Consider the following 14,243-nt stretch of genomic DNA (forward strand, 5'->3'; position numbering starts at 1 on the left):
GACCACTCTATTCTAAGTGAACCCCCATCCAGCCACGGCTGTGATGAAGAGTGTGTCCCGAAGTCAACGAGGTTTTCGGGTTCCCAGGATGGTGACTACGCTGGCCCGGAAAATTTGATTAAAAATGATAATGAGTTAACTGCATTGTGGTTTGAGGGAGCAAATGTTTGTGCAAATATTTGGAAGCCTATTCCCTTGGAAAATTGCAGATACGTAGAATAAATTGAGCCATCAGATTTTTCTTCGGTGATTTGGATCCAATATTTAAAAAAAATGAAAGAACTACTAACACAATTGACAAAATTGATAAAAATGACAAAAATAAAATTTACATAATTGACAGAATGACAAATTGACAGAAATGACAGAATTGACAAAATTGACAAAATTGAAAAAAATGACAAAATTGACAGAATTGACAGAAATGACAGAATTGACAGAGTTGACGGCATTAACAGCATCTATTTCCACTTTCTCACTTTTGTTAAACACTTACATTTTCGTCAGCATGCACTGTTTCTTTATGAAGAGCTTAAAGAGTGATGTCCCGAAAGAAAACAAATGCTAAGACCAACCTTCCATTCTTCTAAAAAAATGTCGAAAAAAGATGAGTAGCTCAAAAGTTCAAAACGAATTTATCCTCATTGATAGGTACCGTCGATTTCAATTGTGAGCCTCCTACTTGGCACAAATAATCATGTCCTAATGAAATTCATCATTTCGCTTTTATTGGATTTTTTTGCCCAGTTCGATTTTTCCCCCGAAAATAGAAACGAAAAATATTTCATTCATTCAATCAAATGCTGATTTGATTATTGGATCTCCCCCCTCCTGTTTGGGAAGAATATTCTTCACCGCATTCTCAGGCCGAGCCGGCCAGTGCCCCTCACTATGCATAGTGGAATTAAATCGCAATTATGCTGACAAATCGACGGTCGGATTGCATTCCCGCGCATCCACAATCCGTTGAAAGCGAGAGCGTATCGCACAGCGCGGATTCGCACGGGAAAGCGTAATGTCTGTCATCAATTTAGTACCATTTTTTTCTTCTTCTCGCAGCCCGATTCTGTGAGTGAGCTGAGATCGGGATTTATCCTTGCAGGTAATGGAATTAATTGAAAGCTCTTTGTCAGCCGAAATTGGCCATCAGTCAATGGGGCTTTTCCGTGAAGGAACTTTAAAATCGCGGGAGTGTGAAAGAAAAGTTATTCTGAATCAAATAGTCGTCTCTGTCACTAATTATAAGGTGACATTTGTTATACCCCAAAAAAAAAACCTCCCATATATTTAGTTTATTGACAGTAAACCAATAAATAACGTCGCACTTATTATTACTGCAGTGGGATTTTTGGTAAACTTTGGTGTCTACCCATTTGATTCGACAAATACCCTTAAAACGATTCATCCAAAATTAAACCAAACCCATCTGGTACAGATTAAATCCCCGGTGCGTCCCCTTCTTCCAGAAGGGACTGCCTTCCGCCTGATCCACCTTGGCAAGCACACAGATCACAGCATCATTCTCCCCCGCCGTAGCAAGCAGTCAGGCGGTCGGTGCGGCAGTGTGAAACGGCACGAGACGGCAGAAGAGTGCAATCGAAAATGTCAACTCATTTGACTAACACGACCAGAATTTAAATTTATTGTGTTTTATGTTAATTTATGTACTCGTTTCCGCGCTCTGACTCTGTGCGGAACCGTGAAATCCGTCGGGGATGAGATCCACACGTCGTCCGTACGATTCGGATCCGTTCTGCTCCGGGGCACACTCCCACACCGAATCGATAGCAGCTCATTTGTTTCTTATTTATTTTGTAGGAATTTGATTTCTGTTCTTTTCTCCCTCTTTTTTCATTGTACTGATTTATTCTATCAGAGACGACCTTTCGTGACTCACCTGGTGGACTGATTCGAATTCCGACGTTTCAGCTCGAACCAGTCCGGATAATATCAGCTGTAAATTTTTATCTACCCTCAAGCGCCATCCAGCGCTGTTCGGTCTTAATTCCGATGAACAAAAGCGCGTCCGGGGCTGATCCGCTCGCTTATCCTTCGCCTTCGTTTTAAAAGTGAGCGACCCAGCGAACGAGAATGAGGAAAAATCTGGGTGTTAATAAAGAGTGACGAGGGACCTTATCTTGATCTGGTCTGCCTTCCCTACCAAGTAACGACACCGAGCTCGACGACGACGACGATGGGGTCTTAATCTCCGTCTTGTCATCGACGTTGCCATCCTGTTCATTCTCGAAAGGAAAAAAATCTCTCCTTTAAAAAATATAAAACACGAAAAAGGTCATCTTTTCTTCCACTATCAACGCGTGTTTTGATACGCCTACATACCCGTCGAAACATCAAAAGTGTCAATCTTGAAACGCGCCGTATGCGAGGTGTGAAAGACATTTTGATTAATTGCTTTCGATGTTGATAAAGGAAAAATCTTTTATCCGGACCATTTTTTTTACCCCCACGGTGGACCAATTTAACGCTATGTTTCGTTACATACGTCGTCGGGGCACGTGTGTGAAGAGGTTTTGATTGATGAAATTCACTGCGTAGAAGTAGGCCATGAAAGGGACCGGTTGCTTTACGGCGGGAAAAGATGCTACGGTTTTGTAGTGTTTCCCAGAATGCTTTCTTTGAATGCAGCATTTCTACGTCGTTACATTGGAGACAATTTTTGGGACGATGGAAAAATCGAAGATATCGAAACAAAACAATTTTTCCTAGATTCCTGTATTCATTCATGGTTTCACGTAATTGACTCCACTCTCTGTTGAGCGGCTTCACGACAGCTGGCCGGAATATTGGCCGTAGACATCGAAAAGCAAGATGTTGGCATATTCTTCAACACACTAGTCGATCTATTAATCAGTTTCAAATCCTCCGCTTCAGATTTGTCCAGAATGTTTCAGATGGGTTCAGTCTTTCCACCCGACCGCTGAATAAACCGCTCTTGCCCAAAACCTGATGCTTCCCCGGCACTATCTTACGGCATTATTTTGAGTAGGCGGTTTTAAGTGTATAGCACCCACTCTAATCAAACTACTTAATAGTTAGTACCTTCAGTAGGGTTACAGCACCACTCCTCGACACACCACCAGTTCTCCACCATGCACACAGGCTGCAAATTTCCGCGTGGCAGCCGGAAAGCTAGCTGTTGGTCGATACCTAGTGCCTTTGCCCTAAAAGGACAATCTGAACGGCAACTTTAAATTGTCTAATTTTCCGAGCCCTTCGGCTCCCTTGTGCCATTCAGCAGCGCAACTTTCTTCTCGTACAAATCAGACCCACTTACTCGTTGGTTTCTTGTCACGGTCTACTCAGTCTAGTCCCCGGCGGTCATTCAGCTCCCGACTTAACAGTGTGTGTTTGTCTGTTTTTGTTCTTTTTTGGCATCTGCGTGCAGTCTCTCGCAAGATGACCCGTCTCCCCGCATTTCCAGCACATTCCGGATCTATCCGGGCCTTTGCAAGCTCCCTCCAAATGTCCAAAGCCCAAACACTTGAGGTATTGCTGCTGGTTTATTCACTCGACGGGCGGATCACAATGGGCATCTCGACCAACCAACCGTAACTTAGCCTACTCTCAGCGCCTTGTCAGCAGCTGTTACCGGTAAACGAATAATATCTGTCTGAGTTCTTCCTTGCCCCTTTTTTAACCTGATCGCCATGTGCACCTCGCCCACTGCTGCAGTGCACCTCTCAGCTCGTCTTACATCGTTATCTCATTCAGGTCCTTGACAACAATCTCCGCCTCCAGGCTTAAGGCTTCTACTTCTGTCTCTTCACTGTAACCGCTGGTTACAATGTTGATTGTCGGCTTCGCCACAATGAAAACATACTCTAGATTAGCTCAATTAATTCCAACAATACTAAGTCCTACCCTAGGTATATTGTCAGCTGTGTGAGTGGTAGTCCTCTAAGTCTGACGTTTACGTCTGGGACGGAGGAGTAACTCACGCGGGAGCACTCTTAACTAGGGTAACTCAATCACTACGGTTTGAGCGAATGACGTCGCGCAACATGTCATTCACGCTCGTAAAAAGTTACTCAGATTCTGAGTACTTTGAACTCAGTTTTGAATGATGTTCGTAAACGTCAAAAATTGAGTTGTCATGTATAATATCTCTGAGTAACTCTGACTCTATTTTTGGGTATTACACAAGAAACCGTTTTGGAGTTACCAAACGGAAAAGCCGTTTCTCGCCAAGTTAAAAATTCCAAGCGTCATCCGCCATTTTCCATTAGTAGGTACACGCTCGTTTAGTTATCGCTCATCACTTTTTCACAAATAAAAATTTGTTCAAATATTTATAATAGTTGAAGCTAGAGTTGTAGTGTGTAAAATACATTTTAATTGAAAGAGTGGATTTGAACAACCAGCATGCAGAAGATTTCGGAAGAGGTGGATGCTGAAACTGCAATGAAGTTGCGAGGTAATATTCACGTTATATTATATATATATATATATATATATATATATATATATATATATATATATATATATATATATATATATATATATATATATATATATATATATATATATATATATATATATATATATATATATATATATATATATATATATATATATATATATATATATATATATATATATATATATATATATATATATATATATATATATATATATATATATATATATATATATATATATATATATATATACTGGAAAAAAGTGTAAGGTTTCAGGTTTCTCATGCCATGTGCCAAATTGTGGGAAGATGATTCCTGGACACGTGGATGAATTGAAGGAACACTTCCGGTTGGTACACAATTTGAACACCAGCAAAGCAGCCGCTCAACCTTTCCTTTGTTCAGAATGTGGTTCACTGTACCAGAGGTTTAAGAGCTTGAAACGGCACATAGAGAGTGTTCATCCACTAATTACAGAAAATTCTACAAATATTTCATACGACCATGACGCTGTTGAACAAATTCAAAATAATCATCCGGAAAATATGCTCGTAGATGATGATTATCTGTTGAGAATAACGAATACCATATTCTTTAAAACGGCGCCATCGTTGGATGAAATTACTAAGAAAATTAGTAAATTCGCCACAGATTTGCGAAAAGATGTATCTCTTCCCGAGACAAAAATCAAAAAGTTCTTACAGGTTACCTCGAATCTTATAGAAGATTACGAGTGTTACATGTTGAATCTATTCAGAGAATTTTTGAAATCGAAGTCGATCCCATTAAACGATACCGACGCTTTGAAATTTATAAACGACGCATCTTTGGATGGAATTTTTGCAGACGTAGCTTCTCCAAAAGACAACCTAGCATATTTGTCTGGAGTTGCGGGTTGTGCTGTTCCAAACCCTAGGGAAGAAGTCTTGGGAAGAACTAGAATCACTAAAACTGTCCCTGCGATTACCAAACTAGACAAAAGAAAAAGTGTACAAATAGTGAAAGACGTTGCTCACTATATTCCACTAACCAGCATTTTAGCACTGGTTATGAAGAATCCCGGAGCTCGCAAGATGATAGCAGAAGAAGCAGTGAATGACGATATCTTGTGCGGTTTCAAAGATGGTCAACGTTTCAAAACACACCCGTTCCTGACACGGTTTCCCGATGCATTACGACTCTCGCTTCATCTGGACGATGTCGAATATCTGAACCCTTTGGGATCACGCAAATCAAAAAAAAAAACTTACCAATTTCAGTGTTAAAATTGAGAATCTCCACCCCGCAATTAATTCATCCTCCAACAGGATATATCTAACGCTTACAGTTCGCTCAAGAGATGTAAAAAAATATGGCTACAATAACGTTATGAAACCGCTGATTCAAGATTTGCGTGAGCTTGAATCAGATGATGGTGTTGTAGTACAATATGGGAGTGAAAAGTTTACGATGAGGGCAGTTCTAGTGCATGTTTTGGGGGACACGCTGGCAATTCATGAAATTTTCGAGTTAATGGGGCCCCAATCAAGTCTATTCTGTAGAATGTGCTATGCGACGCGTACTGCACTTCATTGTGGAAACATTGGTGATACCTTCCCTCATCGCACTGAAGAAAGCATACAAGGTGATTTAAATGCTCTTCAAAGCGGAACTAAAACACCTTCACAATGCGGAATCATTCGAAAATCAGCACTGAATGAAGTTAAATATTTCAACATAGCGGAAAATAACACGTTTGATCCAATGCATGATCTTTTGGAAGGCGTCGTCATGGTCGTAATCAAATGTGTTTTGAACGAAGCTGTAAATATCCATAAAGTGATAACGATTAGTCAAGTCAACCAAATTATACAGCATTACGAATACGGTATAACTGAATCGGCTGATAAACCTACCGCTAATTTTACTTGCGAGAAGTTAAAAGCACGTGGACATGCTATTCCTCAGTCAGCTTCGCAATGTTGGCTTCTCCTTCGAGCATTCCCTTTTATGTTCAACCAGATTCTCGGATTTAATTCAAATTTATCATCATTGCTTAAAGCTCTCATGAAAATAACTTATTATAGTTTCTCCAATAAGCTAACATTGAATCAGATTAACGATCTGGAAAACGAAATCGAATGTTTTTACAAGTTGTTCAAATCCTGCTTCCCTGCCATCAACCCTACCAATAAATTCCATCACATCTCTCATTATCCCTACATAATTCGTCAGGATGGGCCAGTTGTTAATCATAGTTGCTTACGCTTCGAAGCGAAATTCAAGGAGTCTAAATCCCAAGCGAAGACATGCAACAATTTCATCAATTTAACAAACAGCTTTGCTAAGCGCCTGAATCTAGCACAGATAACCACTATTCTTGACCATTCATACGAAATTGGTACGGTAGATATCGTTTCGTCAAAGCACATACACAAAAAATCTCTAAGTAATTTACTCCTGATCCGGGATCTACCAGATTCAATCAAATATATAAACCATATGAAAATAAATAACACAAGCTTTCGGCCGGGACTGATAGCGAAATACCAAGTATGCAACGAAATGTCCTATGGTTTGATAATAGATATATTGCAATCGGATAATCAAATTGTTTGCCTAATACAGCATCTCGAATGCGAATATTGTTTACAATACAACAGTTACAAACTCAAAACTGACAGTCAAGTTATTCGCATATCACACAAGAACTTGCAAACGAAAAAAACATACAACTTATGGAGTATATACGGAGATTCAGAAGAAAACTACTATATAAGTTTGAAATATGTAGATAGTTAGTAGGGAAATAAACTTGGAAATAAATTTATAATAAAATAAACAACAATCAAGAAGGTAGTGCAAACAACTTGAGATGTCACTTTAAACCTTTATATATACTTATTCGCTCTTTTCAGAACAAAAAAAAACGATCAGAACCTAGTTCTGCTCAACGATGCCGACCTAGTTGAAATGGGGATAATCGAAAAAGGATCCCGTCTAACAATTCTTAACATAATAAAAAACTATAGTTCTGAAGCTAATCCGACCAAAGATAAAATTGATGAGACTTCCACTAATGTTCAAAATTTGGTAAACTTTCTACTATAATTACTGTAAGCGCTTGTCGTACTATACATATTTAACGTTTTCAGATTAACCGTTCGACATTCGAAGATGACGCAAAATTCCGAATGAAAATTTTATATCCAATTTTGGATCAAGGGATCGTACCAGATAAGGACGGTTTAAATCATCTTACACGAGTCGCATGCAAGCAAATGGAGACTCAAATAATGGACGGTCAAAGGCAAGTAGAAAGTTTTATTTGTTACTCTACTAGTGCATCAAACTATGAACACTCCTTAAAGTGTGATAGAATGAATTGTTTACATTGAACCGCACGAGTCTCTCCGCTAGAGCAACCTTGCGGCGAAATGCGCAATGCCTATACATATTTATAGGGCTTACGGCCAATTTCTTTATCCTCGCTTAAATTTTAAACCGGGTTCACCAGTACGTTTAAACCTGGTTAAGACGTTAGGCGAGAATGAAGAAATCGGCCCTTAGTAGTCCTTCGAGCAAATATGCAGGTGATCTAACACTGTCTATGAGCAGAGAAAAGCAATGCCTTTCGTTGTGAAGCTTCTATTTCAAAAAACATCGTAGTCAATCAGTATCATGCATTATTACTTCATTGAGCCTATGAAACTATGAAGTATGCATAGTAATGAAGCACGGCCAAACAACTTCACTTCTGATTATAAATATAAAGAAATGTATGAAACACAGTACAAACTGCTAGAGGAAACCACATAGTTATCAGTTCTTCGCATCCTGATTTCAATATTGACCATTCTTTACACATCTTCAATCTGGTTCGATTTATAAACTTCGGCATAAGAACGTACATGCGTCTTTGACGGTGGTACTTAGAAAGCGTAATTCGTCATGTTCCGGCACAAAATTATAAAGACGACCGACGACGACGAATTATAATAACTTAAACATTTAAACCAACAGAATTTAAAGGTATACAATTTCTGTTTATAGCGAGCGTGTTTATTTGTTTACATATACAGTTCAATCGTAAATCGACCAAAGGGTCTAACTAAGCCGCAATGTCGTTGAATCGAGCAACAGCGATGCCAGATTTACAGACTGTGGACAGATTTGCTGCACTGAGAAACAAAAATATGCAGAATTAGCATACTTTCATTCCCGTCTCTTTTGCTGTAATTCTCGACGAACATATGATTACGGCCTAAAAGCCAACCGTCAAAATCCACTTTGAATGGAAATTCCAGACAAACCGTTACTAGTCGAACACAGCTCACAACAGTTTATGAAAGAGAAAACTTTTCTCTTTCGTTTACTACCAACATCTGTGATTGGCGTGTAACGGTTTGTCCGGAATTTCCATTCAAAGTAGATTTTGACAGTTGGCTTTTAGGCCGTAATCATATGTTTGTCGAGAATTTTCATGCATTTTCTAGCATATACTTCTAGTAAATATTCAATGAGTGGATAGACCGAATACGTCCAATGCACAAAATTTGCAGCAGAAGAAACGAGAGGCAGATCAAAAAGTATGATATCGGTGATTAAAAAAAAGTTCTGCGTATGCCTGGTCCAGACATTTACAGACTTTTAAAACAGTAATAAACTGACCGATTTTCTTCAGAAAATAATAGATGTGTCCCAGCATGCAAAGAATTACGAATCAAATACCGTTCATACTTTTACCATTTAGATTTTTTTTAAGAAATTTAGAACTTAATCTTTCACGGAATCTTTTTGGTCTTTTTCGGAGTAACGAACTAATGATCTCTAAATGCGCAGGTATCCTTCTGTTGATCAACAGCATGCGGCAGCTGTTCAAATCGTAAAATTATTTCCACAACTTAGTAATACGCGAGTCACACCAACTGCTCCTGATGAGGTTTGTTATTCTATGCTTATTTAATTTCTCTAATATAATTATAATTATTTTCATGCTAGTCATTTTTCTTTTGGCGCAACGGAGGCAAGGAAAAGGGTGCTCATACTGGCATGATATTTCATCGCATCCGGAATGTCATCAAACAGCTACCTGCAGGAAAACATAAATATAATCGAGGAACTATGCCTGTAGAAGAGTCCGTTTCAACTGAACTTGTAGAGCGGGCTCAATTGCTCCGAGTAATGCTTGCATCGGCATCAGTAGCAGAACATATTTGTGATGAAATGGACCGATGCTTTCCAGTCCTCAAACTGTTATTAAAAGAAAAGAAACCCGTTAATGATATCTTGGATATGTTTCCACACCTGTGTTCATATGAAGGATTGGTGGTAACATGTTTATTTTTTATTATTTACTATTTCACTTTATGGTATTCACGGAACATATGAATATTTATATCATATCACTTTTTCTAGATTCGTCAAATGTTTGAGAGATTGTATCCTAACAGAACAGAAGGTCTCAAAATCGAGGATGTCTTCTCTCAGTGTCTATCTTATTCACCGTCCAGATTCTCTAGAGTAGAAGATGGTGAGATATATTTTTTTTTAATTTAGCCCAAAGGTCTGTCATAAAATTTTAAATTTGTAAAACTATTCACAGATCACATTCGAGGATGCTTGAGAATAATTTCTCATATGCCAATTCGCGGACAAAAAATAACGCTGGTAGGCTGTCCAACTGTAGGCGAAGAACATTCGGCTTCAATTTTAATTCGTTGGATTGGGGTAAATGCAATATAATATACATAAGGTTAGATGTAATGATTTTATATCATCATTAGGAGTGCTTAGATACATACGTGGCATCCCCCGCAACTGATTCCAAACTACACATGGTGTGCGTAGCAAGCCCGATGAAAAGAGGAAATTATGCCGTCATTTGTGAGAAAAAAGTTATATTCGAGACTAACAATTCTATTCATGCAGTGGAAATTTTATTCAAATGCTACGCAGTTCTCGGAGTGGAGGTGCCACCTAATTTTAGAATGTTTTGGGACTTTCTGGCATGTGCCATATATAATATAATTCCGCACAGTCAGAGGACAACTGTGAATAGACTCGTCCAAACTTTTATTGAAGTTTCCCGCGCACGTATTGACAACAAATAAAAGGACAACTTTTTTATACAATACTTACTAAAAACCATAAAATTTAATAAACAGAAGTTTCTTTAATTATTATTGTAAAAATATTCCATAAGAAAAGAAAGACTGCATTGTGTTGTATCCAAAACAAAATTTTGACGGCCAATTTCTTCACTGGATGTAAACCGGTTTAGTTCCAGTTCAAATGCAACAATCGATCATGAACCAATTTAAATAGGAATCGGTTGTTGCATTTCTTCTTACAGAAACCATTCAGAATTGCAAGTCATAATCCGGATGTTTCTCAGTAAAGTTCAGTCAGAAATGAGCCGGAATTCCGGCTGGCTCCAGTCAGTATTCCGGCTGGCTCCAGTCAGTATTCCGGCTCCTGTGACACAACCTATTCTAACTAGAATCGGTTGTGTCACTGGAGCCGGAATACTGACTGGAAACAGCTGGAATTCCGGCTCATTTCCGGCTGAACTTTACTGGGTTTTAATGAAATATTGCACTCATAAATTGGGTAATATTCTACCCAAAAACTGAGGAATTACAACTGGCTTTGTTGTCTACTCAAAAATTGGGTAAGCTTCTGCTCATAATATGAGTAAAAATCGATCAATTTTTGGTTTTGTTGAAGTTCTACTGAACCCAAAATTTGAGTAATGTTCAACTCAAAGTCTGCGTAATAATTACTTAATTTTTGGTTTTGTTAAATTTGTACTGAACTCAAAATTTGAGCAATGTTGAACTCAAAATCTGAGTACTAGTGAAGCACTTTTGGGTTTAGTGTAGATAATATTGTACTCAAAAACCGAGTAATAATTACTCAGTTTTTGGTTCAGGCTGGCTTACTCAAATTTGAGTAACTCCGGAATTACTCAATTTAAGAGTTGTTCCACTTTATCTGGAAATGGGTGGGATTAAACTCATTTTTGAGTAACTTTTTACGAGCGTGTTCATCGCTGTTGCAACAATGGGAAGGGCTGCCAGGTTTGAACAATGTAAGTGTCAGATCGGGTGATATCGCGAAAATTGAAGTTTTCTCGGTATCATCCGACCTTATCCATACTGAGCTACCGCCAAGAAGATTCTTTCTGCTCCCAACGCCCGAAGAAATCAGAAGTGCGCGCGGTTTTACTGAAATTAATGTAAAGTATTTTTGTATTTTTGTTAAGTGGTGTCAAATGTTCTTATGATGTTTTTGTTGTAGATCAGATTAGCAGATTAAATATGAGGCAAATATACATAATGATAATTAAATCGAGTCAAGTGAATTAAAAGGTGTTAGTACGGTTAGTTGTCATAAAATTATTAAAATGCATTGTCTTAGGGCAAATCGTTAAAATTAAATATATTGTTAAACAGTGTTCCCAATACGAAAAGCATGACATGGAAAGCAGGGAACATACAGTTTAAAAAAGAGTCAAAAAGGTAAAATTCTAAAATGAAACGGGTAAAACGTTGGTGTAGGTTCAGGTTGTAAAAACACGTGTCACACACGCTAATTTCTACTGGGTAGGTCCCCAGTGGGCCTTTTTGTTTCCGGCTTCGGACTTCGGACGAGGATTATTTTCACAGGAGAGATTCCTCGACCGCCTACTACGCAGCGGACAGACCACGATTGGGAGTGCTGTGAGTGCCTGCAACCAGAACCGAAGTTTGGACGTGCTAGACAATCCGTCACCATATCGTCATCAGCATCTTCAACAAGGATCGGTAACCAGTTCGGTTCCAGTCAGTACTAGAGATGGTCGGGTTCGGGTTTTTGGACCCGAAACCCGGACCCGACCAGAACCGGACGGGTTTCGGGTCGGGTTCGGGTTCTACAAATTTAAGCTTCTCGGGTTCGGGTCGGGTCCGGGTTTTAGCAATTTTGAACTTTCGGGCTCGGGTCGGGTTCGGATTTTTCAAATTAGAAATGATCGGGTCGGGTCGGGTTCGGGTTTTGAACAAAACAACCCAACCATTTCTTGATGCAGTTGGCGTCTGTACACAAAACCCAGTCTCTTTTTGTAGTAGTGTATTATACTTCTTGATACGAATGGATGACACATACAACCGTACTAAATGTTAGCACACTTGAATCGCTAGAATTCGTCGTTGTTTTCTGGTGCTCAAATATTGTATTTTTTCATTCTTGTATAAAATTCCCTCTCTTTAGATTCGCAAGCTACTCGAATTATTTTATTTTTTAAACGAACATTCATTTTAGAGTATTCAACAATACGTTTCAAATCTAAAATGTTTTTGCAATTTATTTTTCATGATAATTAGTAACAAACCAATTCCACAGAAATTTCTCGGAAAATATTGGTTCAACTTTCTATTATAAATTTCGATAGGTACTTTAAAACTGATACTTAGGCCGCGGTTAGAGTAAACGCGTGAAACTCGGTTAAAGCCTACAGCAAATTGTATCTACAGCATAGCGAGTGAAAATCTAAGGGAAGTAGAGACAATAAAAAACTATCTATTGATCCGCTCCTGATTGGTCGTTTTGACAGTCGCGAGAAATCGAAAAGTGGGTGTCGCGAGTATACTGAATAGTAGTACTTTTTGCTACATATTCAACTATAATTGTTTCTAATAAGTTTATTATAAATAGAAACATGAATTAAAATGATAATTAAATTTCAAGACAGCACGGATTTGTATATTCTTGGCATAGTTGCGATCCACGAGATGCTTTTCAACCATTGACTACAAAGACAAATTCCCATATATTGAACTCACAGATTGTCCCCGGGCTGGGCCGTTGCATGATGCGGATTTCTTCATGAAAATATATGAATTTCCACGCTCTTGAGGAATTAATCGCAAATTGTGTGTTCTGTTGAAGCTATTGACGGATTTTTTAAAGTTTGGAGTCGTTCCGAAAGCTCCGTTGGAGATGTCCAAGCATCTCTACTGGCGCGCTTACCGTATAATCTGAAGCATAATATAATTTAGATACCCCATCATAGATAGTCCTAACGCTAATGATGTGACATAAAAAACGCGTCAGAGAATCTTGATTGACACCCTTCGACACAAGTTTGACCGTACCAACCAGTAATAAATTATACAAATCTGCCCTTTCAAGAATGGTTTTTGATAAAGAATTAGAAATTTTGGTTACGGTTACGGACGGGCAAAGTTGTTTGAAACTGTCACCATTAAGCTTGTTGTTTCCCCTTGATTTAGCCACCGATTTATCCTGATTTCCGATTAAGATATCGACGATTTGTAAGTTTCTCAGAACATTACAAATTCGATGTTCAATAATAGTCAATATAAATGCGAATTCTACTCGCCAGTGATTCGTTTTGCCATAGACAGATATAACTCAATGCGTATGGTGATTCGAATGATTCTACTACTCTTAGCTGAGCCTTGGGTCCAGCTCGGGTGCCTAAAATTAGAAATCTTTGGTTGATTCTCCATACTAGCAAGTTGGGTTCGGATCGGGTTTCTCAAATTTTAAATTTTCGGGTTTTCAAACTTTAAAATTCTCCGGGTCGGGTCGGGTTCGGGTTTTTCAATTTTAAAATTTTCGGGCTCGGGTCGGGTTTGGGTTTTTCAAATTTTATAATTTCGGGCTCAGGTCGGGTTCAGGGTTTTCAATTTTCAAGCTTTGAATTGAAACCCGACCATCTCTAGTCAGTACCACAACCACGATAATCGAACCCCGGAAGGATCGAAGCGTCAACTATAAGCGGTCACAGATCCGCCATTCCTGTTTTCGTCGGCTTTT

At 38.6% G+C, this 14,243-nt stretch overlaps 1 long non-coding RNA gene across 1 annotated transcript; it reads left to right on the forward strand.

The window, feature by feature from the left end:
* The first annotated feature begins 9,259 nt into the window (after positions 1–9,259).
* Positions 9,260–10,551, forward strand: LOC131692828 (uncharacterized). Its single transcript, XR_009306072.1, has 3 exons — positions 9,260–9,360; positions 9,420–10,148; positions 10,205–10,551. It is a non-coding gene; the product is annotated as an uncharacterized LOC131692828 (long non-coding RNA).
* The last annotated feature ends 3,692 nt before the right edge of the window (positions 10,552–14,243 follow it).

The sequence above is a fragment of the Topomyia yanbarensis genome, chromosome 3 (genome assembly GCF_030247195.1).
Source record: "Topomyia yanbarensis strain Yona2022 chromosome 3, ASM3024719v1, whole genome shotgun sequence".
Taxonomy (NCBI): Eukaryota; Metazoa; Arthropoda; class Insecta; order Diptera; family Culicidae; genus Topomyia; species Topomyia yanbarensis.